This window comes from Cuculus canorus, chromosome 5 (genome assembly GCF_017976375.1).
Source record: "Cuculus canorus isolate bCucCan1 chromosome 5, bCucCan1.pri, whole genome shotgun sequence".
Classification (NCBI taxonomy): domain Eukaryota; kingdom Metazoa; phylum Chordata; class Aves; order Cuculiformes; family Cuculidae; genus Cuculus; species Cuculus canorus.
The window spans coordinates 58,285,555-58,309,277 of NC_071405.1; the positions used below are offsets into that span (position 1 = coordinate 58,285,555).

Consider the following 23,723-nt stretch of genomic DNA (forward strand, 5'->3'; position numbering starts at 1 on the left):
TCTTTGAAGGACCAGGTCTGGTGGGAACATTGTATATGCTAAGTTATTATATGCTAAGTTATATACTTTTATTGAATTAATTTAATGTATTTTTTAATTTAATTCTCATTTAATACATGAATTTAATAGGTGCAAGGGCCTTTAAAACAGGAGCATGTAAGTAAAATGACAGTAAAAAATCATTACTATTTTAGAATAAGTACAGTACATCTCATCCTTCTTACTACTTTGAGTAAAAATGGGTATGGAAAAGACAGTTTAAAATCCAAGAGAATCCTATTGCTAAACATAATTTCTGCATACTAAGTTATTTCTAAGTCATAGAACTGAGACTGACAACCCAAAACTTGTGTGTCTCTCTCAAATAATGTATTACTATTCTTTTCTCTTTCAATATTTTTAATTAATTACATTACTCTCAAGTTACAATAAGGACATTTTAACTAAAAACTGGTGACAGGGGAACCTCAAGGACTTCATAAATCTTTTTACTCTTTTTTAAATATACATTGTAAACATTCTGCTTGCTCTGTGCTGGGAGACCTACAAAGTGGCTTATACAGAAGAGAATTAGGGAGAAAACGTATAAAACATTCAAAAAAGATGAATTTAAAAGAAGAGTCCTAAGATGATACAATTGTCATTTGTTTGGCCTGAAAGCCAATGTTGTCATTTGGCTAATCTCATAAACCTTCGTAAGATCACAGGAGGAAAATCTCTTTCCCTTTTTGCCTTTTCTTTTTTTTTTAATAACTGTACAAAACTTTGAAAGTTTGCCGTGCTCTGGGGAAGTCAGAAATGAAACTGCTGAAGACTCAGAAGAGCATTATTGCATGATGAAGCTGGCAGTAGCAGTTAAAACCTGGTTATGTGCACATGTTTTTAAGATTTTAGCAACTTAATTTAGTGCTACTTTTCTATTTTGAGATGAGAAAGCTTTTGTTTCTCCGCAGAATGTGCTATGTGGGGAAGACAAACTGATACAGTTGTGTATAAGAGACTGAGGTGCAATGACAGCTGGCATGGGTGACCCAATGAAGCTGGATTTTTACTAGGAAGCCCCAAGTATTTGGATACATTAGCAAGAGGCATCAGTATAGGCAATAAAAATAAGAGGTGTGCAAATGAAGGTGGCGATTGTGAATAAAGAGCATGGATTTACTAAGTGTAAGTCATGTTTGACCAACCTAAGTGCCATCTTTGATGAAATGACTAGATCTGCTCTGTAGATGGGAGGGCAGTCCCTGGAAGTCAGACTGGAGGAGCGAGCTGACAGGAACTCTGTGAAATCTGTCAAGGACAAATGCAGAGATTGGCATTAGAGAGGAGTAACTTCCTCTACCATTGCAAGGTGGAGTCTGACTGGTCATGGAGCAGCCCTGCTGAAAAGGACCTGGCATCGTTGTAGGCGATAGACTACACGTGAGCCAGAAGCATGCCCGGGAGTGATGAAGGTTAGCCGTGTACTTGGCTAACACAAGAAACATATCAACATAAGCAAAACCTGTACCTGGTACTCAGGCTGTGTCTATGAGTATCACATTCAGTTGTGGGCTTCCCAGGAAAGAAAGGTGTTGACGCACCTGAGCTGATTCACCAGAGGGCCACCGAGAAGGTTTGGGGTTAAAGTCATTGACCTGTGAGGCTGAGGAGACTTGGTCTGTTTAACATGGAGAAGAGATGTCTCAGGCAGACCTAACGGTAGCTTTCCAATAGCAAAGGCCATGTTACAGAGAAGATGGAGCTTCTGTACTTACAATCAATGGGAACAAAAGCTTCGGACGAGGAGCCGGTGGTTGCTTTAGAGGCTGTTCACTTGTGTGTGTTTGTAGCTACTCTAAGGCAGCTTATTTAGCTCTTATCTGTTCACAGTACCAAAACAATAGTAGAACTTAATTTTAATCCATTGCTCTATTATATTAGACAGTTAAAAGATGGGAAGCAAATAAATAGAGAAATTCTGTGGAGCTTAAGTATATTGAATAGATTAATGGGTAAACTGATAAATTACGTCTGCGTATTGTCATCTTTTCCTAGTCATTGACCTTTATATCACTCTTTGTCAATACTGACCTTGTGCATGAGGCAAACACAATCTGAGGAAGTGCGTCTGGGAACTGTGTGATAGTCTACAGGAGGCCTGGGAAATGCAGTGGGCTGCTGACTAATTCAAATATTTTGTATATAAGTGGGTCTGTTCCAAGTCTTGGTTGGATTATGACTGTATTGTTTGGTATCACACTACACGCAGACTCTTGCAACATACCACACATTTTTCCTTGACTAGATTGCCTATATTTAGAACATTAAATTGATAGACTGTAATGTTTGTTTAAAGTGTTTATAAACATAGAATATTTTACCAATGTGTAACTCATGGCAAGGCTAGCTTTGCTGCATGCTATGCAACACCTGGGAAGCCTTCTTTGGGAAGACTTACTGTGTCTTCTTATCTGGTGCTACTCCGTAGCATGACTCAGAATATATTATATGGATATGAGCTATTTATGTATTAGGTCCTATCTGAGATACTTTGGTTGCCAGAGTAAATAAATATTCAACTATGAATGAAAGTACTTCTTTTCCTTCTAAGAGTGAAGTAAAATGTATAGAAAGTATAGTTTTGTGTCCTTGATACCTTCTAATCTTCTGTTTCTGGAAAATACAGTTATTACTAGAGAAGATTGGACAAAATAGCATGGTACCTCCTTCTGTTGCAACATATATGCCAGCTAATTTTTTTCCTTATTTGATGCAGGAATGTCTAAAAAAATAAGTCATTCTTATGCAGTGTGGATTAGGTGCCTTTTCTCTACACCAGAGTAGTATTTTGCCAACCATCAATCATTTAACAATGTTAGCAGCAAAACTGCTTTCTACCAGGAAGCTGTGTGATGAAAAGCTAAACTGAATGCTTAGCCTGAGAACCGGGGGGAAGTATGTCAGTGACATGCTTCCAGAATAATTTAATTGTTTCTGGAAATACTCTTTGTTATTCAATAGGTGGCACTCTTCACTGTAGCTCAGAAGAGGAATGCCTAGGCATGCTTCTAGACCATATTATTACTGCTGTAAATATCATTTCTGTGGTATACAATACAGGTTGTGAGAGACTGTCTCTCACTTTTGGCAAGATTCCAGATGTGCAGCTTTTAATGTTCATTTATTTTTCTAGCTTAGCAAATTAAATTATCTATTTAAAATTTGCATTGCGTTTAAATTTCTTCTTTACTCTTTCCTCAACCACTGTAATTCACTGCCTAAAATTGGGAATGAATTCTCTGCTCTGAGTAGAGGAGGTGACTCGTCAGCAGTTATAAATGTTATTTATGAATGCATGGTTTTACTGGGCTTTATAATTAAAAAATATGGTATTTTACAAATTTAACGTCCAAGAGATGACTTTTTAAAATGTATTAAAAAAAAATCCCTCAGATAAAATCTTTACCTTTTATTGTTGTTTCTTTTGTTTGTTTGTTTCCTAAATGGAAATTATGGCTAATTTAACTGAGCAGAATTTAGATTTGTGTGTTAGGGAGTAACTTGCAGTGGGTATAAAGGTAACTTTATTAATATTTTTTTTGTGTATGATAGAATGCTGTATTTATTCCACTACTGCAAAAATGAATTATTCAAATGGATTTGTATAATGGTAGGTTTCCTCACATTCTCTTCAAGGGGGAGGAATACATTTCTAGGCTATTTAGTAGGTGCTGGCTTCAGAAATGATGACATTTATGGATTCCTCCACTACACTTTACCTCACGTAGGCTACGAGTCTTCTTTGCTTCAGCTAAGTCTGGGACTCGGCACATGAAAAAAAGCTGGAAGATAAGACTTCAACATACTTTACAATCGATACAAAAACTGCAAAGTCTGTTAAGTATTATTTATGCTTGAAGTAATGAAACTAAGACTTTGAAATCTGAGTTCCTCCTTTATTTTGAAAAAAAATTGTCCCCAGTGAATTAATATACCAAAGAATGTATTGTATGCATTGTTGAAATGCATTGTGAAATTTCAATCCAAATGAAATGTATCTGTACTGTGGTTTTTGGGCCCTTGCTGAATTTCTTTTAGGTTTTAGTTTGACCTTAGTTCACTTGTTCTTCATTTGAAACCATGGCTGACTCTCTCCACATTCTTTCATCTTTCAGTTTCCTGGAAACCATTGAGCTTATCTTTGTTTTGTGAATTGCATTGTTAACTGCTGCTTAAAAAAATGTTCAGCTGCCGAATGAGTGTTGCTGAGCATTAATGGAAAGAATTTTATATAGGAAGAATAATAAATATAGTTATTTTTCTATCCTACTACTTGGCCATTTGTGATAATACAGTAGCATAATTGATGATGTGTTGAATTTCTTCATGGCAGACAGTAGGTTTAAATGTGTATCCAAGCAAGCTGTTAAGTAAGATAGTTTCACCTTTGCTGGCTATATGTGTGCTATTTGAAATGTTTTCCACTGGCAGCTGGTTTTTTCCTGCCAAAATGTAGCCACAGGTGTATGTTTGGGGATGTTATTTAAATATATAAATTAAAAAATATTTCAAACACATATTGAATATGTATGTATATAGATGTGTGTATACATACTTATGTATAAATAGCATTACCTCTTAGCACCACTGATATGTTGATACCTACTTTAAAAAAAAAATCTACTTGCAGTAAATACCTTTAAAACATGAGCTAAATCTGGTTTGCATAGTCTTAAATTTATCATCAAATGTCTATACATCTCTGGGATTATTTTTTCACAAGTTTATGCAATTCATTGGCCAAATACAACATATGATTATTAATTATTGAGGTCTTTTTTTTTTTTAATTGAATAATATGGAAGTACACATATTCAGTTAGCTGAGTAGCTGAACTTCGCAGGAAAGTGAGCAAATGGTGTGGATAGTGCAGAACAAAAATAAGTGAATGTATCAGTGCTGTCAAGAGCTTTGATTACCTGCAGGAGCTTGCTCCAAAAGCCATGAATCTTATCTTCTTGATACAGAATAATTTGTGTCTGCAGGATGTAAAGGTAACCTCAGGATAAAAAGAATTATTGTTTAGTGCTTGAGAAGGTCTTATGAACCATTTAATGGTTTACCCTGCATCAGGATGATGAGGTGGATTGTTATACTTAATTTTATTCCATTTTTTTCCCCTGAAACTGATTGAATTCAATACACCTGATCCTGTGCCTGTATTAGACACCCTTCAGAAAAGGAGAATAATTTGTTTCTGACTTCTACCATGATTCCTTTCACCTCCTTTAATGGGAAGGAGTGACTAAGATAAAGTTCTGCTGCATATTTGAAGAGTAATTTGTCCACCAGACAATCCTGTAATATGTTTTTCAATGATTGTTTACTGAAATTAATTGCTAATGCTTTTGACCACAGGAACATAGCCATATTTTTTGCCTGCTTTATGCATTGTTAGTCCTTCTTCCAATTGGGTTCTTCCAATATGCTGTGCATTAGCATGTAAATAGCAAACGTCTTTATTTTGATTCACTTAATATCATGTGTTCTGGTTTCTGAATAAGCATATGTTTGGCATAAAAGCTGAACTTGTTTAAAAAAACATTTTCATAACGCATATTTCATTGCACCAAAAAAAGGGAAATAGAATAACTTATCTAAATATGGTTGAGATGTACCATCTTCTACATTATTTCTTCTGAAAGTATCTACCAGATCCTAAAGTTTCTTGCCAGGTTGTTGCCAGGTTCAAACAGATCTTATTTATTCAAATTTTACAAAAATTCATTCTCATTATGTGATTGTACAAAATTATTTCATGATGAGATGTGGTGGCCTTTCCACCTGGGGGAAATACTAGTGTGAAAACCTTTATTTCTTCATTTAACATGAAGAGAAGCAATAAGATTAATAGTAGATTGATTAAATTTGAATATTTCACTGGTATGATTAAAGTAAGTTTCCTGTTTATTCTTTTTTTTGCTGACAGTACTGTGGACAAGAGTGAAGCAGGTGCTAGAAGTATTTATCATAAATAACTTGAAAACTCTTAGTTGCAATAAGACTTAATTAAATACTTTTGTATAAATTTCAAGTTTTTAATACTAAATTATATTGGAATATCTGTTAAAATCATAATGATACTTCTAGTTTATATGGAAAATGAAGGTAATAGATTTAACTGGCTCTAGCATCTACATAAATAAACTACATCCATGTGGTGGTAAGTAACAGTGCCAACTTGCATGATAAATATTAGTTATATGTTGATACTGTGTTTGAGAAATGATTTCTGGAATTTGATTCCTGCAATGAGAGCTGTTTTAAACGTAATGGGTTTCTAGGTGAGAATAATAAAATTCTCTGTCAAATCAATGTTCTGATACTTCTTCTCCCAAAATGTAGTTTCCAGTTAAGACAATGACTTTGTTAACTGTTTGTCCCAGGATGTGTAGGAGAAAACTGCGATGCATCTCCCTTCTTGTACTTCTCTCAGATAAGTTTTAAGAAATGAAGCCTTTTGTCTATTCCTCCCCTTCTCCCCCCAACTACTACATTTGTTCCCATTCTCTTTCTCAATGTCTTGCATATGATCTAATTTCTCATAGAGCTGAGATTTGTCATCTTTTTTATCCTGTATGTTATGGTATCTGCCATCTCAAAATAACAAACTATCTTTTGACTACTCGCCCAGCTCTAAATAAATTTACTGCTATTTGTAGTCATTGTTCAATCTCCTTCAGTTTTGTCTGTGACATGACTTAAACTGGCCTGTAACTGCACTACTTTGTTGATTGTTGTTATAAATGGCACTCAACGGTGTCAAACAAATTCTTATTGGAAATGTGTTTTGTCTTAGATGATGACAGAATTAATGAAAACTGATTTGCTTCTATGCTCTTACATTACATTTGTCACATCCTCTGTATTCTTTGACCTCAAAAAAATAGGGTATAACACTGTTCTTGCACTTGCTTCATACTTTTTCTTCTATGCTATCCTTCTATCTGCTCCCTGACCTCTCCCACCATGACATCTAACGCAGGTTGCATGTATCCACTTGCAAGGCTCTTTTTCACTCCTTTTAACTTCCCTTTCTCTCAACCTGTCCTCTTTAGTTCATGGTTGAGATAAGTACATGGCTTCAAAGCAGAGCAGTGCTCTTCGTCCCCCAGTTGTTATATTTTCAAACATATTGCTGCTCTTCATCCATTCTGCCTAAAGCCTTTTCAAAACACTTTCAGAGGAAGTGATGATGAGTACATCATGATGAATGCATGAAGTGATGATGAATACAATCCTTTGATGAGGGTTACATTTCTGGTTTAAGACAGTCGAGCATATTGAGCAGTGGAGTTTCAGTGGTTTCCTGGTACTTTACTACCTGTGTATATGTAGCTTTTCTATGGATATACTTACAAGTTTGTTTGGGATTTTCTTTCTGTGTTTGTACAACATCTAGCACCACAGTTCAATGCAATGACTATTGTTTCTAGCTATAGGTAGTATTAAAATAACGATGAACAATTTCTCTGGTTAATACAGGTGTCCACAGGATAAAATTTTCATTGTTGAAGTTTGCATGTAGTTTTGAGGCAAAGAGAAGATGTTTACTTGTTACACATTTCTGTTGGCAAATTTAGGCGTTCTTCGTTCCTTGCTGCCAGTTAGTTAGCACTGTTCTTTAATCTCTTTAGGAAAGAAGTCTTGTTTTGTTGGCCTGCTTGCCCCCTGTGCATTATGAGAAAAGCCTCTGTTTCTCTGTTAGTGTTGCAGGGGAAGGCTGTGTTTCTACTTTCAACTGGCAAGTGAGTCAACTAGGGAAGGCACACCATTGGACTTGTTGTTTATGAACAGAGAAGGACTTGTGACTGATGTAGAGACGTGATCATGCCCCTGAACTTGGCCCTGGTAAGGCCACAACTCAAATACTGTGTTCAGTTTTGGGCCCCTTAGTACAAGAAAGACATCGAGTTACTGAACTGTGTCCAGAAGAGGACAACAAAGCTGGTGAAGGGCCTGGACCACAAGTCTTATGAGGATTGGCTGAAGGAAATGGAATTGTTTAGTCTGGAAAAGAAGAGGCTGAGGGGAGACCTTATTGCTCTCTATAACTACCTTAAAGGAGATTGTAGCAGGGTGGGTGTTGGTCTCTTTTCCCAAGTAACAAGAGATAGGACAAGAAGAAATGGCCTCAGGTTGTGCCAGGGAGGTTTGGACTGGCTCATAGGAAAGTTTTCTTCACCAAAAGAGTGGTCAAGCGTTAGAACACGCTGCCCAGGATAGTGGTTGAGTCATCGTCTCTGGAGGCCAACTTGGGCATAGTGATCATGAAGTGATAGAGTTTTTAATTCTTTGAGAAGTGACGAGAGAGGTCAGCCAAACTGCCACCTTGGACTTCTGGAGGGCAGAATTTGGCCTGTTTAGGAGCCTGGTTGCCGGAGTCCCTTGGGAGGCAGTCCTGAAGGGTGAGGGAGTTCAGGAACGATGCACATTCTTCAAGAAGGAAATCTTAAAGTTGCAGGAACAAGCTGTCCCCACGTGCCAAAAGATAAGCAGAGAAAACAACCAGCCTGGCTGACAAGAGAGTCAGTACTCAGCACTGGTGAGGCTACATGTCATATACTGTCTTGTATTTTGGGCCCTTCGCTACAAGGAGCAGATTGAGGTCCTCTGGAGCATGTTCAGAGGAGGGCAACAAAGCTGGTGAAGGGGCTGGAGCACAAGTTTTATGAGGAGCGGCTGAAGGAACTGGGGTTGTTCAATCTGCAGAAAGGGGGCTGAGGGCAGACCTTATTGCTCTTGATAGCTACCTGAAAGGAGGTTGTAGTGATATGGATGTTGGTCTTTTCACCAAAGTAGCAAGTGATAGGATGGGAGGAAATGGTCTTTTATGTGTACAGGGGAAGATTTAGGTTGGATGTTAGGAAATATTACTTCACTAAAAGGCTTGTCAAGCATTGGAGCAGGCTGCTCAGGGAAGTGGCTGAGTCACCATCCCTGGAGATATTTAAAAGACATGTGGATGTGGTGCTTAGGGATGTGATTTAGTGGTGGAGTTGGCAGTGCTAGGCCAAGAGCTGGACTTGATGGTCTTAAGAGCCTTTTCCAGTCTACACGGTTCTATGATTCTGTGATTCCAGTCTTTAACCCACTGTGATAAGTTGTCCTTGGAAGACTGAAGGCGCTAACTGCACTTTGTAAGAAATGTTTTTTTCTACTTCTTAGTATGACCCATTTTTATTTTTCTACTCTACCAATTTTATTTAGGAGATAATAGGTTTATTTGAATTCCTTCCATAGAAGAAGTCCCACACTTTTAAATTATTCCTTCAAGACTACTTGCACACTATCTTCATATGTTCTTTTTTAAAATTTATTTGTAATTTAAAGAGTAAAACAAATAAGGTGATCAGTTCTTTTTCCCAAATGCAAAATTAAATAACTCCATATTAAGAATCTCCCTTTGTATGCCCTCTGTGACTGCCCCTTTTTTTAGAGTACCTCCTTATTCTTCATGTGGTTATCTTAATTTTCTGACACATGGGGGGGCTCTTTCTGATGGGATCTAGTTGTTATTCATATTTTGATCATATAGTCTTTTCTGCTTGGACTGTTGATAGTCTTTGCTTAGAGTGTATATTTTTCTTTTGAGTGAATTCATCTTCTGTAATGCTTTATTGCAAAGTAGTGTCATTATTCTGTGGTATATATCTGTTATGTATTGTGCACTAAACAATATTTTTTGTGAAGAAGAGTATTTAACTAAATATTCTGGATGGCTTCACTTTCTAGGATGTTAATGGAAGAAAGGTTAAAACTGGATAACTGCTTATACAAACATGAACATGTGGTTGTAGCAGCCCTTTTTTCTTCCTAGCTCCTTTTCTTTCTGTAAATCAAAGCTTTGCTTCAAAGAAATCTCAAGGAAAAGTGGTGTCTCTCAGCAGGGAGTCTTCATTCTGCAGAAAACAAACATTTAGTGCCTGTCCTTTACTATTGGCTTAAGTGTTACAGAACTTATTAAGAGAGTGCTGGAAGCTCCTGGTTTGTGAGAAGCAGTCTATAGGACTTTGCTCTTTTTGTTCAAGTCATGTGTATTACTTTCTCAATTTTATAGAATTTTCTGATTGAAGGTGCTCTTGCCAATGCAGGTTTTTGCAGTTAGTGCTCTTTCTGTTCTAAAAATCCAAAGAATCATATATTGGGATAAGATCGTTTGCATGTAAAGATACTACATTTTAAAAGTTTTTTTTTTCTTTTATTTATCATATATTTAACAGATATGCCTGTGTGATTGAGAAAGTAGAGTTGTTTATTGCTTGGAGTTGTCACTCATATGCAGTATCTTGTACTGTTTTTTTCATTTAAGATAATTGATTGGAGAAATAAATTCCAATGTAAATCCTGACAAATATTTCTATTACTGGTATTTTTAGGGACAAAGCTAGAAAGCAGTAATGAAGAAAGTGACTTCGAAGCGATAGTAAGAATTTTAATGTAATAAAGCAGCAAAGGACAGTGAGCTTTTTGTTATTTTATGCAAAAGAAGATGTTGTGTCTTACATTTGTAAAAGTGATTTCAAGTTCAGTGTGATAATGGCTTCAGGGTACATTCTCAGGAAGGCATGTCTTTAACTTGAACTTATGTAATGGTAATAAACTTGAATTATGCAAATTCAGGAAATTGCAAAATTAAGTCTTGTAGGGAATATAGACCAATCTGTGGGCAATGGTTAGAAATAATAGTTATGCATATGTTAATCAAACTCTTCAGGAATGACTAACATAGAGTGTAACCTGTAAATAGGTTGGGAGTATAGATATAAAGTGTGGAGAGAAATAAGTGGTAAATAGTAAGGGAACCGAATTCTTAGTGTTGTAAATTATTATCTGAATAACTTTGATAGCTGGTTTATTCTCTGTCTTATAACAATGTGACTTTCAGTGACTGCTTATCTTCTGAAGGTGCAACAGTGTTTAGTTTTGAATGGATTCACCGATCAAATAATTTTGATTGGAGGAGGAAGAGGGAGGATTTGTGCCTCATGAATTAATCTTTAGTATAAGTTCCGATACAGAAATGGCCTTTTGACTTTTCTTCGTATTTCCTGTTTTTCAATTACCCATACTTCCTTATCTGCAATTTTTTTTGTAAAATGTTTATAATAGACAGTTTCTAGTTTATGAAGCTTTGTTCATGAAGCTAAGAGCTTCAGGTGCAATGTATTAAAGCCAAAAAAATAAAGCATAGCATTGGAAACTGTATTGATAATACCAGCAGGGAAATCAGCTGCAAATTTAGATTCCTTATGTAAATTATGCCTTTATTCTCATAAAAATTAACAGAAGGCAAATCAGATTTAATTTGTTCTGTTGTTACATGCTACAGGAATTGCTTTTTTTTTTTTAATGCGAGTGCTATTTGATAAGAAGATGTTCTTGGTAGGAAAAGTATTATCTGGATCTTGCTTGTTTTATTGCTGGGATTCACAACAGCATTTAGCTCCAGTGAAAAGTGAGTGAGCAAATCTTTTAATTAACCTCTGTGATTATGCATCATGCCCTCTTCATTAAATAGATCTAATAGGGGAAAAAAGCCAGTTGTTTCTAATAATTTTCTAGTGCTTTTGTGATTTGTATACTTCAGTGTTCTGAAGGTCAGATAGAACTACCAGACCATAAAATCCAGCCAGCGATAGATCTGGAGCTAAGAGAGCTCAAGGATTTATTAAGTGATGTGAAACTCTATTGTTTTGTGCATGTGTTACATAATTGCTGTCAATGCAGGGCTGTTAAAATTCCCTGCTAGTAATAACACGAATACCATTTTATAGCTTCAAGAGGAGATAAAAGAAGTTTCTTAGTCAGCACTTCAACAATATCACAGCACATGTCAGTTTTATTATTCTGAGGCCTTCAGTTTTGGCAGATGCTCTCCATTCTGGCTGTGGTGTGGTAATTACCATATAAATTAAGCAGTGAAATAAGCTGAGTGCAGCCTTATCCCTGCTGCCTGTAACCAGGTTGCAAGTACTGCAGTGTGAAACAGGCATAATTCAGGCTGATTATATTTAGAAGGCCACATTTGGAAATGCTGGGCCTTTATCTCCATTCAAGTCAATTTTAAAAGTAAATTGAAGCTGTTTAGTTGCTGTGCAAACAGAAGGATCATTCTTTCTCCACAAGGTACTCTCCATAATAGCATTCCAGGAATTAGTTTAATCCATCCAGATTTGATTCATAGGCACTAATTGTATTTCAGCATACATTCTAATGCTTCAAATTATATGTGTCCTTACTTTAATGAGTTGTAACTAGTCCTTAAATCGGGAGCTTTGCACTTTTCTTTTATAATTGACAGGCTTTACTTTGGATTTTTATGGGATTAAACTGCTATGGAAAGTCAAGGAAAGTGAGCTGAAATGAGTGATGGATTTGTTTTCTTTTGCTTTGTGTTTTTTTTCCTAATTCAGTTATTTCTGCTCATTTAGGAGGCCTTGGAAATTTTTAAATCAAGAGCCCATATGCAAATTCCTCAGATGATAATGATAAACCAGACATTTTCCTCCATGTGATAAGTAATTGCATGTGTCAAAAGTGGGGCAAAGAAAGTGAAGTTGATGTGAGCGAGTGATGCTTTTTAAAATCAGGAAAATTGTGATGGAAAAATGAAATTAAAATGGTGTTACATAATTATTATTTTTTTTCCACCCCCTGGTATTGTATTGCAGAAGTCAAAGCATTTTAGAGAACTGGAGATGTTACAAATGATGTAGTGGACACAAAGTAACATGGCCAGGATCTCAGTGAGCTGGTGAAAAAGCAGATGATGTAATACTAATATTTTGATTTAAATTCTTCTTCTAAATTTGGTGTCATGGAAAGAACTAGAGCAGAAACTCATGCCGTCAGTGTTAGGCTGCCGCTAATTATATTTTTCTTAACTAGAATGTTTTCTGTGTAGGTAAAACGTGCATCTGCACAACTGCTGCTTCAGAGATTACTTTTCATCTTATTAGAAGATCAGAAGTTAAATTAGAGATTTTGATTCTTATTCTTACTTTTTCACCTCTGTGGGATAAGTTACAAGATATTATTTATTACAGTTATAAAAGGTGTCTTTATTATATTCAAAACATAATAAAAAAAAGATCTCGTACCTTCTCAGTTTTCAAGGTACTCCTGGAATAAAACCGGTTTTCCCTGTTTTGGTAATTTTCTTCAAGTAGGGCATAAGGATTTCCTTTAACATTCTTGACATGGAACTGGCAGTTTAACCAGTACAGAGAACTTAAATAATAGGATTTTTAGTCTTTAGGTGTCAGAATTATATTTAACTATGTTAGAAATAAACGCCAGTGCCAGAAACAATTCCAGCTCAGCTAATTTTATTATTCCTACTTGAACTCCTTTTTTTTTGCGCTTTTGTGCTTTGTGTGTTGTTTGGTTGGGATTTTTTAATTTTCTTTCTTTCTATTGATATGTGTTGCTCAACAGTTGACTGACAGATAGTACATGACTTTAAATGACTTTTTCTGTTTTGGAGAATGCTATCTTTTTCTCTTGTTTCTAAGTCCTTTCTGAGTACAAGAGGAAAAAATAGATAAAACATTTAAATAATTATTTTCAGGATATGTATCTGCTCCATACATTGTTATTAATTCTTGATATATAATTGCCTTCATTAGGGCTCTTTTGTATGTGCGTTTTCTTAGAGATTAAATAAATCAAGACATACTGTAATCCCACAAAATCTTTAGAGAATTCACAGAGGAGTATGAGTTATCGTAGAGATCTGCCTGGGTAGAGCAATTTGGAAATTTAATACTGAAGTTACTACTTTCGTTTGCTACTCAGACCTTTCAGTAAATCCTTAGTTTAGCAGCCATGCTTGGAATGTCTGGTTTGGTAAGACCTTCATGAAAGTATTTTCTGTGCTTGACAGATACTGTCTGAGAACACAACTAAAAGTGGCTGAAAACAATGAATTGATGCTGAGAATGTGGGAAGTGAAGACCTTGGTTAACCATTAGAGATGTGTCACAGTTAGTTTGATGCCCCATTGAGCTTGCTTCACAAACAAATAAATACAATAAACCAACTCCAAGCTACTAATTATATTATACTTATCTGGATTTTTGCCGGGTAGGAAATGATTAGGCTGAAATCTACCTTGTAGTTTCACAGTTGACCTCCCTGTAATCCCATGGAGGAGGGAAGAAACCAACCAAAACCCATGGGAAATAATATTTTATGGGAAAAAATGTGTTTGAATATTAGCAAACTTCATATTGCTTGTGGAAAAACTGCATTCACCACCATCCTTCACTATTAAATTTTATTAATTCACAACTTTACATGTCATTCCTTTACCAAAATTATTTGTAAATACCGGTTAAATGTTTGCTGCACCTGACACCGGGGCACTGAGTTTTTGATGCAGACATCCAAGACATTGGCAGAACCTATTACAGTAACTCCAGACACTGGATTATTTGTAAAATGCTATTTACTGCTTTAGCTTTTCCTTCTCTACTGTGTCTTAGACTTTCTGTTTGTATTCTGCTTATTATTATTTTTAGTGCTTCTCTTTGCATTTCATAGTGTGTGAGTGGACTAACCATACCAAATACAGCAATGGTAGATCTCAGCCCTATTTGTAGAGTTAGGATGCTACCACCTGTGGTTCTGTGCCATTCATCTTATGTTTAGTTAGTTTTGAATGTGGAGTAATATTTACTTTTATAAATTCCATTGTGCATGGAAATAACTGAAAGCGTATTTCACTGTGAGGGCAGGAGATTTTAATGTGTGATTTTAATATTGATTTATATTTGATTTATAATTTTCCCTTTTTTGTTTCTAGAACACAATGAGCAGAAAACATTTTCTAATTCAATTTGCTCTTAATCTTCTCCATTTTAAACCATTTCAGTGGTTTACACAGTAATAATTTATTTGAAACGATAAGCTGCTAGGTGATGTGCAAATTCACTTAACTATGTAAACTTTAAAGTTAGGTTAAATTTAGGATTGTTGAGGTATGCTTTTGGTGCAGGGTACCAGAATCTCATGCAGAAATACAGTAAACTTAAGTTTGCTGAAAGCTAGAGAAAACAGCCAAGTTACACGTTAATTTATCTCCGTACATCTTTAGGCCTTACTAGGTCATTTTTCACTAAAAAAGAAAAACTGTTGCCTTAAAAAAGCCTACACTCCTCTTCTAAATGAGTCCAAATGTGATCTGGACAAAAGGAAAAAAACTATACAAAGTGAAGATGGGAATGGCTTTGAATTCTTTAATACAGTGAAGCTGCTAATGTCTTTAATTATTAAAGTTTTTAAAGAGGGTAGAAGCAAGTAAAACAATGTAGTATAAGAACAATATAGTATGCAAGATTGAAAAATGCCTGTTCTTGTGGGTTTTATGGTATAGCAAGCTAAATTTTGAATTTAGTGTTGGTCCAGCTGAACAAAAACATCATCTAATTTATCATTAACACAACTTTGTGAAATGAATGCCCCTGGCAATGAATTCACTTCATCTACACAACAGTCTGTTGTCAGCCACAGCTGAAAATTGTAGGAAGTTTCTGCTTTGAAGCAAAACATCCAATTCTGGTTATTCGTTATTGCAAGAAAAAAAAAAGAGAAAAAAATGTCTTAAAATCACTCTTAAATACTAATGTGGACTGAAATTGCAGGAATGTCGTTTGAATCATTCTTGCATAGCTGTCTCATGTAGAATGCTTTAAAGTAGTTAACACGCATATTTCAACTTGGCGAGCTAGTATTACATTGGCACAAAAAAATGCAGTCTGCAAATAATTAAACAATAATTAAACCAAGAATAAACTAAATTTCTTCTAGTGCTGAGACAATACTTCTGAAAGCTGATATTCTCTCAGCCTTTTGAGTTTGTTTTTGTCAAGAAAGGGGAAGTCTGTCCAAAGTTCTCTGTACTGTCAGATCCTTCACGGAATCTCCCTGTGTACAGAAAGGAAAGTGATTTATGCATATTGATCTACTTTGAAAGTTTTAACTGTAGATGCAGAGAGTTAGTCGGTGTCGGGTAAGTTCAGAGAGGGAGATTCCTTGCATAAGATCAATTAGAAGTCTGTATATTCATTTTTTCCATAGGTAATTAAGATTTCTTTTCCTGAACAATTCATATTCTATTAAAACATTACATCTCTTTCAGATAAGATATGTATAAGTATTTAAATCATTACAAGAATGATCACTATAGAAAAACTTGTTATATAAACAAGCACAATGCAAGAAAGTGGAATTAATTTAGTTTTACATAGCTACTGTCCTGCATGTGTATTCATGTGCTGATTATGAATGCTGTTTGTGCTTGGTAATCAGGTTGCCTAAAAGGTATGAAAAAACCCTCTCATGTAGTTTCATAGTTTGTGCTTGAAATATTGAAGGGACCTGCTAAAGTCTAAGTCAGTTTAAGGTTCTAAGCCTAAGCCAGTCATTATCTACGCTCACGACTGCAATTGGTAACATTGAAAAGTCTGTTGGACTGTTTTTTACAAATCTAGCTTCTGAAGAACTAGAAAGTAGAGATTTGTCATTTCATTTTGAGCAGATAAATGTTATTTTGTATTTTGAGTACAGGATGAGTATTATTACTTGGATAAAATAACTCTTTCATTCTCAGCCCCATCTAGTTTCATGGAATGTCATTTATGTGGTAATTTCCGTCAGCATTTATTGCCTGTCTAAATCTTGACTGAATCGAATGGAATATATTACCTGTGGCTTAGATTTTAAAATAAGAACATCTTGAATATCTCTTGAAGTAAAAGGGGCTTCTTGTGCTTTCTTGAAGCCTTGTAAATTAGTTATATAGAATTACTGCTGCTTTTGAAACTATTTAGATATAAACATGCGTGCATAATAATTTACAGGTAATCTGAAATATTTACATGTTTCCCTTTATAGGTTTTGGAACAGAGTTTATCATAAACGTTCAAGCTGGAGAATCAAAAGTGTTACTCTGTTATGTTTTTGTTATTGTTGTGCCAGAGAAAGAGCAGAATATCTGTATGAAAAAGAAGACTCCAAACCAAATCAATTTTCTTGAAAACATTTATCTTCTTCTTCTATAGATATTTTGTATTTGAACTAGTCTTCACAATGAATTCTGGAATAGAAAGCCAGTGATAATAGAAACAGTGGCCTTGTATTTTGGACTTCTGTTGTGAGTTGCTAATGTATAAGTTGTTTAAAACATCTATCTAAATATCGCAAGTATTTTAGTTCAACATAGAAAGTATCAGATGCATAGTTTTGAAATAAATAGAAATAGATTTAAAAAGATGGTTCTTTTTTCATGTAGTATGGTTTTGACTAAGAAGGTTTTCATGGAATCTTAGAATAATTTAGATTGGAAAAGACAATTAAGATCATTGAGTCCAGCTGTAAACCTAGCACTGCCAACTCCACCAGTAAACCATATTTCCGAGTGACACATCTGCATGCCTTTTAAATACCTCCAGGTTGGTGACTCCACCACTTCCCTGTGCAGCTTGTTCCAGTGCTTGACAGCACTTTTGGTGAAGAACTTGTTCCTAATATCCAGTCTAAGCCTTCCCTGGTGCGACTTCAGGCTGTTTCCTCTTTCCTTATCACTTGATACTTGGGAGAACAGATGAACATCCACCTCTCTACCTCCTTTCAGGTAGTAGTAGAGAGCGATAAGGTCTCCCTTCACCCTTCCCTTCTCCAGACTGAACAACCCCAGTTCCCTCAGCCACTCCTTATAGAACTTGTGCTCCAGACTTCTGCTCTTACTTGATTCTGAGTGACTTCATTTAAATAGTAAAGTTATCAATAAAATAAAATATTCTGATCAGTTAAAAGACATATGTACTATTTGAATGTGAATAATAACCTAAATTGTGCAAAGCAGTAAGGAAAAAGAACTAGCCTTTCAAAATATAGTACTTGGGCTGAAACAACAGTACAATACAGGCCACAATGAATGCTATGTATTTCGCTTAGTGCAGTATCTATTTTGTGTCTTTTCAGTTTTTAAGAGTTAATACTTTCCCTGCGGGTATTTAAGGGCGGGTGGACGAGGTGCTGAGGGGCATGGTTTAGGGAGTGTTAGGAGTGGTTGGACTTAATGACCCAGTGGGTCCCTTCCAACCTAGTGATTCTATGGTTCTATTGTTTTGTTGGAAAAAGGGAATATTGGTCACAAAACTATTAAAGCTGTTATTATATAGAAGATGCTAGAAATAATTTTCCTCTTGAGTTACCATAATTCTGTTTTTATTCAGACATATTTATCAGGGACATTTATATAAGTAGTAAAGAAGTAGGAAATATCCTAGGCTTATTTTCTCTAGGAGAGATAATATCGTATACAAGTCATAAGCATGTTACTCTCGTGATTGTTTATAAAACCAGGATGATAGTTTTGCTAAGGGTGCCTGGAATATCAGTAGTTCATCTCTAGCTTTTGGCATGCTTTAATTATGATTGTTTTATTGACATATATCTGCACAACAGTCTTTAATAAAAAGGGAAACCTTGCTACAAGTGGGGTTTTGTGAGTGTAAGTAAACTAAATACCAAAGCTGATTACGTGTTAGGAATTCATCTTGAGTTTCAAAGGATTTTACTTCAGAGACATGTTATTGAGTATATATATAATATACAAAAGACATAATAATATAAAATAATATTTCTAGACATAACTTCTCTCCGTTTTGGTTTTAGTTGTTTTCTTTCTCCAGAATAACTGTGATAGCTCTGTTGAAAATATGTGGTTGGAATTTGTGTATTCGAGTGCTTCTGTGGTGTAGGTTAAGTTTCATAGATGTTTACATGATATAGTTGCATTTACTGTGAAACAGTAAAATGAGTAGGTTTGTTTGTCATAGTTATGTGCACATGCTTAAGATTGTTCAAGTACACAAATGAATCTTATTTCATATTTTATAGGTTTGTTATTCTGTATTCACTACTTAATGCCTGATACTGTAGGTCCATGTGTCTAATTTAAATTCAAATAAATATTTATGGATTAGTTTTGTCCTATGTGTACTTAGGATCAGGCCTGTAATTTGCGTTATGGTAAATTATGAAAATGACAGAAAAATAACATAATTAATCATTATGGCCTATGCCTAGGAGAAAATAAAAAAAAATCCATAAAAGTTTTAGACTATTTCGGGAATTTCTTAACATAGCAAAAAAGCTATGCTTCTATGAGAGAAGTGCAATTTTGTGGTTGCATATACCATGTGGAATGATTTGGTTTTTTACATTTTCTGTATAACAATAACTTAATTATAAGCTTACTCATGTTACACTAAAAACTGGATCGAAATACTATGACAGTTCTGTGTGTGAAGTTTGAGTTTTGTGTGATTTTTGAACGATGATTTTTTAGATGAGCTTTGTACACATATATGTGTGTTTAGATGTGAATGCTTGCTTAGAATTCTGTCTTGCCTACAGTCAGACAACAGAAACCAGGGCTAGATTTTCAGAACGCTGTCATATCATTAAACTGTGTACAGTGCACATACCATGTGCAGAGTCATTTGCTCATGCAAATTTAATGTTTGCCTATGGAGTTACTGCCTTTAACAGTAGTAACATGGAGATTTGCTTTCACAATAGGAAAAGCGCACATTCTGTATACATAATAAATTAGATGCATAACTCTAATCATGTGAAAAGAGTTTTTGCATGACCAAATGAGACATCGCAAGGTAGCTACAACCCCTGAGGTGACTGGCTGTGGAAACAGCCAGTGAAAACAGTGAAAAAGACAGTGAAAACAGGATAGATATTCCTTTGTTTCCCTTTTGATAGTTGTCTGTTATATTCAGTCATTTTGTAAATCTGACGTTTAAAAGTTTGTTTTATCTCTTTAGTGGTCAAGAAATGTCATTATTCTGACACGTCAATCATATCATTGCTTAAGCAATGGTTTGTGTGCATGAACTTTGTACAAAGGAATAAGAAACTTTTTCGCTATGGATGTATTGTTTGTCTGGATATGCTTTCTACCTACACTATTTAGATGTACTATTACTGATCTACTTTAAGACCAACTATTTTCTACTTTTATGGGAAACAGACGGAATGTCTGGAATTCCACTTACAAAAAGGAATCTGTATCCTGCTGAGTAATAGCAAGATGGTTGTCTTTTTTTTTTTTTTTCCTGACTGCAGATGTAAAATTCAATACCAATGGCATGCAAAATATTGAAGGTGATTAACTGCTAAGATTTAATATTGTTTCTTCAATTACATAGCTATAAGAAGTATATCTGATTTCAATAGATGTAGCTTAATCTTGTTGGAGAAATATATTTCTAGAAGGAAGAAATAGAAGTCATAAATTTAAATCTTTCAGTTGCTCATGTTATTGGCATTTTTGATTTTGTGTATTTGTTGCTGTTTATAAGCATTCATTACTCATTACTTGAGTGCTACCTATGTCTTTACCAAGTCTGTGTATGTGGTGCAAATAAAATTACCACACATTGCTGAGTGTGTTTTGCTTATATTGATGACAGTGGAAACTAGAGATGCTCAGAAGCGTGTTAAAAGATGTAGGTTTATCACATTCTTAAGAAATTTAAGTACATAATTCTTAAGACTTAAATACCAGGCGCTTATGAAAACAACAAAAAGCCAAAAGTGCAGGTCCAGTTGCCTCACTGTAATATAAATAAGCAGTGCATACCTCACCTTTTTTATGAACTAGACATTATTTTAAGGATGTGATAGTTTGTTTTCCCAGAAAAATCCCTGACATCTTTTTCATTGATAGCATTTTGTTAGTATTATTTCCTAGTTTTCAATCTTCTTTCAAAGGAGAAATAGAAATGTAAGATGAAGGAAATAATATATTGAAAGACCTTGGCCATCAGTCTGTTAAGCAGATATGCTGTGGTAGCATAGCAATTACACTGTAGTTAATGCTTGTGTTTTCAAAGTCGTGGATTTTGAGTAAAATTAGTATAAGCTCCGACTGCATCCACTGGATTTGAAAATTTTAGCAAACTTGTTATTTTTATAATAGATATAACCCTTAAATTTCTTGTTTAATAAAATACTTGTATTGGCCAGTGAAGAGGTGTGACAAGTTTTTTTTTTTTTGTTACTCTCATTAAAAATATTTAATTAAACACTGTTTTTATGTTAACAAATACACAATTTCAAATTTGAAGTCCTATATAAAACCTTCTGAGCACTTGTCCGGTGGTTGTTTTTGTTGTTTTCTTTTTTATATTAATGATAAATGAGACAAAAAAGTAGGACAGGTGAGCTGTTGACTGCTGGCTAGAAGTACCCCACATAAAAGAAAAAATCCATAAAGATATATTTTTTGTTTAGAACAAAATCTTCAGAAATAGTTTTCATTTTTGATAAGCACAGGAATAATTACACTGTTTTTTTTCTACAACCATCTGGTTGTAGAAATCACAGTGCTAATTTCTTAAGGACATCTAGCAGTTGGAAAAATCCCTGGTCTCTATGAAGCGGAGTTAGCAAATGCAGGGTTTTTTTTGTGGTGGGAGAACTTTCAAATTTACAGTATTATTACTTGTAGACTCTGAATACAAAATACTATTGTAGGATTATCATACACTGTGGTGCATATGGCATCAGATTTCTGATAACATGTGAGTACATAAACCCTCTATCTTCTATCATTATTTATATATTTAGGAATCTTTTTCATAACATCTGGAGTTTTTGCAAACACCAGGAGCAAAAGTGTGGGAGAACAGTATTTAACAGTCAATTATATGTCTAAAGTCAAACACTTCGTAACTGTGAAGAAGTAGCAATGAGATGTATGCACTGTCTCAAAGGAGGAAATATGGTTTCTGGGGTTGGAGGTTTTTTTAGAGTAATTAAAACACACAGCTCATGCTGAAGTCATTGCAATTTGGTTGCCTAATTAGTTTTTAGAAATCTCAGAACATGGGTACTTAACTAATTACTTATTGGCCTCCTTTTTGTGGTTTGGTTCATCCTGCTTTGATTGCTTCTGTAGACTTTGGGTTTTGGCTTTTTTAGACTATTTCAGGGAAATAGGTTTATTTTACTAGTTTATTTTTGTCTTTATATATATATATAAAACCATGTCAGTTAGTCATGATCAATAAATTTATGCGGCTAAGTCAAGGAAGAGGAGTACTGTTTAGGTACCCTTAAATGAAGAATAAGACTTCTGGAGAGAATACTGTGATACTGGGGAGACGATAACCCCTGAATGACCCACCACATTTTCTCTTGACTAATTTTCTGTGTCTGAGGACGCAGTCTTACTGAACGTATCAGAAGTCTTTCTATGTATGAAATACCTATAAATTTGTAATTTGAAGTGAGCCAAGAAAAACTGTGCCATAAAGTCATAATAAATATGGTTATATACTACTGACTCTGATTATTAAATATAAGGTTATCATGTTAAAAGCATTGTAGTATTAGCGAGAATGAAAGGGGATGCAAATACATCTCTATCCATTGGTCATATTATTTCTTATCCTAGGTAGAGCACACCAGTAACAAGAGTCTCAAAGCATTTCATTTGCTTTAGATGACACTGTTATAGGGAACACTTAACATTCATACTATTTTTGGAAAGTTTGGGGTTCACTTCTTGTTTTTAGCGTGACTTGCCTTTTTTTCTTACTGCAGAGTTGCTGCTTGTGTTTCCCCTCCCCCCCCAATGATTTCAGGTGATAAAGTAGCGGGACAATCTATAAAGTGAGCAGAGATGTGCCTTCTTATTCATGGCTCTTGATAGAATTTTGAGGTAAATCAACTGTTTTGATGACGTGGAAAATAGTTTTAGGATTTTTAGTATTTCATACATCAACTTCTGTTTGCCTGTTCTGATGTCATATTCTTTTCCTCTTCCTCTCTTTGTCTGTTTTCTCTACAACAGTGATGGTCTCAATTTTGAGTTGTTATCAGTTATGGTGGTTGCAACTTCATTTCTTACAATATCTTCCCATCTTTAGCACTGTCTCATGCTTTTTATTGTCTACTTTAGTTTATGTAGCTTCCTTCCTTGATCCTTGTGTGATCCTTCTCTTCCATGCCTCCTACAAGAAATTTCTTATTTCTAGTCACTGTACAAACTAGTCATTGTAAAGAAGATAGAGAGGGGAGTGTATGAATAGATGGATCTCCTTCAAGCTCTTGTTCTCTCCTTGTTGCAGAGAAGGCAGTAGGATCAGAATTCAAAATTGTTTCCCACTCAGTACCTTCTTAGAAGTACATTTTTCCTAGTAGGGGACAGCTTGACAATCTGTGCCCAGACCAAGTGAGCAGGTCTGAATAGCTTTTCCAAGCCATTTAAAAAATAATAGAAACATAGAATAGTTTGGGTTAGAAGGGACCTTAAAAATCATCTAGTTCCAACCCCCCTGCCATGGTCAGGGACATCCCACTAGGTCAGGCTACCCAAGGGCCCATGCAACCTGGCCTTGAACACCTCCAGGGATGGGGCAGCGCAGCTTCCCTGGGCAACCTGTGCCAGTGCCTCAGCACTCTCATAGTGAAGAAATTCTTCCTAATGTCTAGTCTAAATCTGCCCCTCTCCAGTTTATACCCGTTCCCTCTCATTCTATCACTACAAGCCTTTGTGAATAGCCCCTCTCCAGCTTTCCTGTAGGCCCCCTTCAGTTACTGGAAGGTCACTGTGAAGTCTCCTCTGAGCCTTCTCCAGGCTGAACAAG

At 35.3% G+C, this 23,723-nt stretch overlaps 1 protein-coding gene across 5 annotated transcripts in view; it reads left to right on the forward strand.

Annotated features, from left to right (window-relative positions):
- Positions 1 to 23,723, forward strand: part of FSIP1 (fibrous sheath interacting protein 1) — an 84,036-nt gene that overhangs the window by 26,262 nt on the left and 34,051 nt on the right. The window lies entirely within an intron of this gene.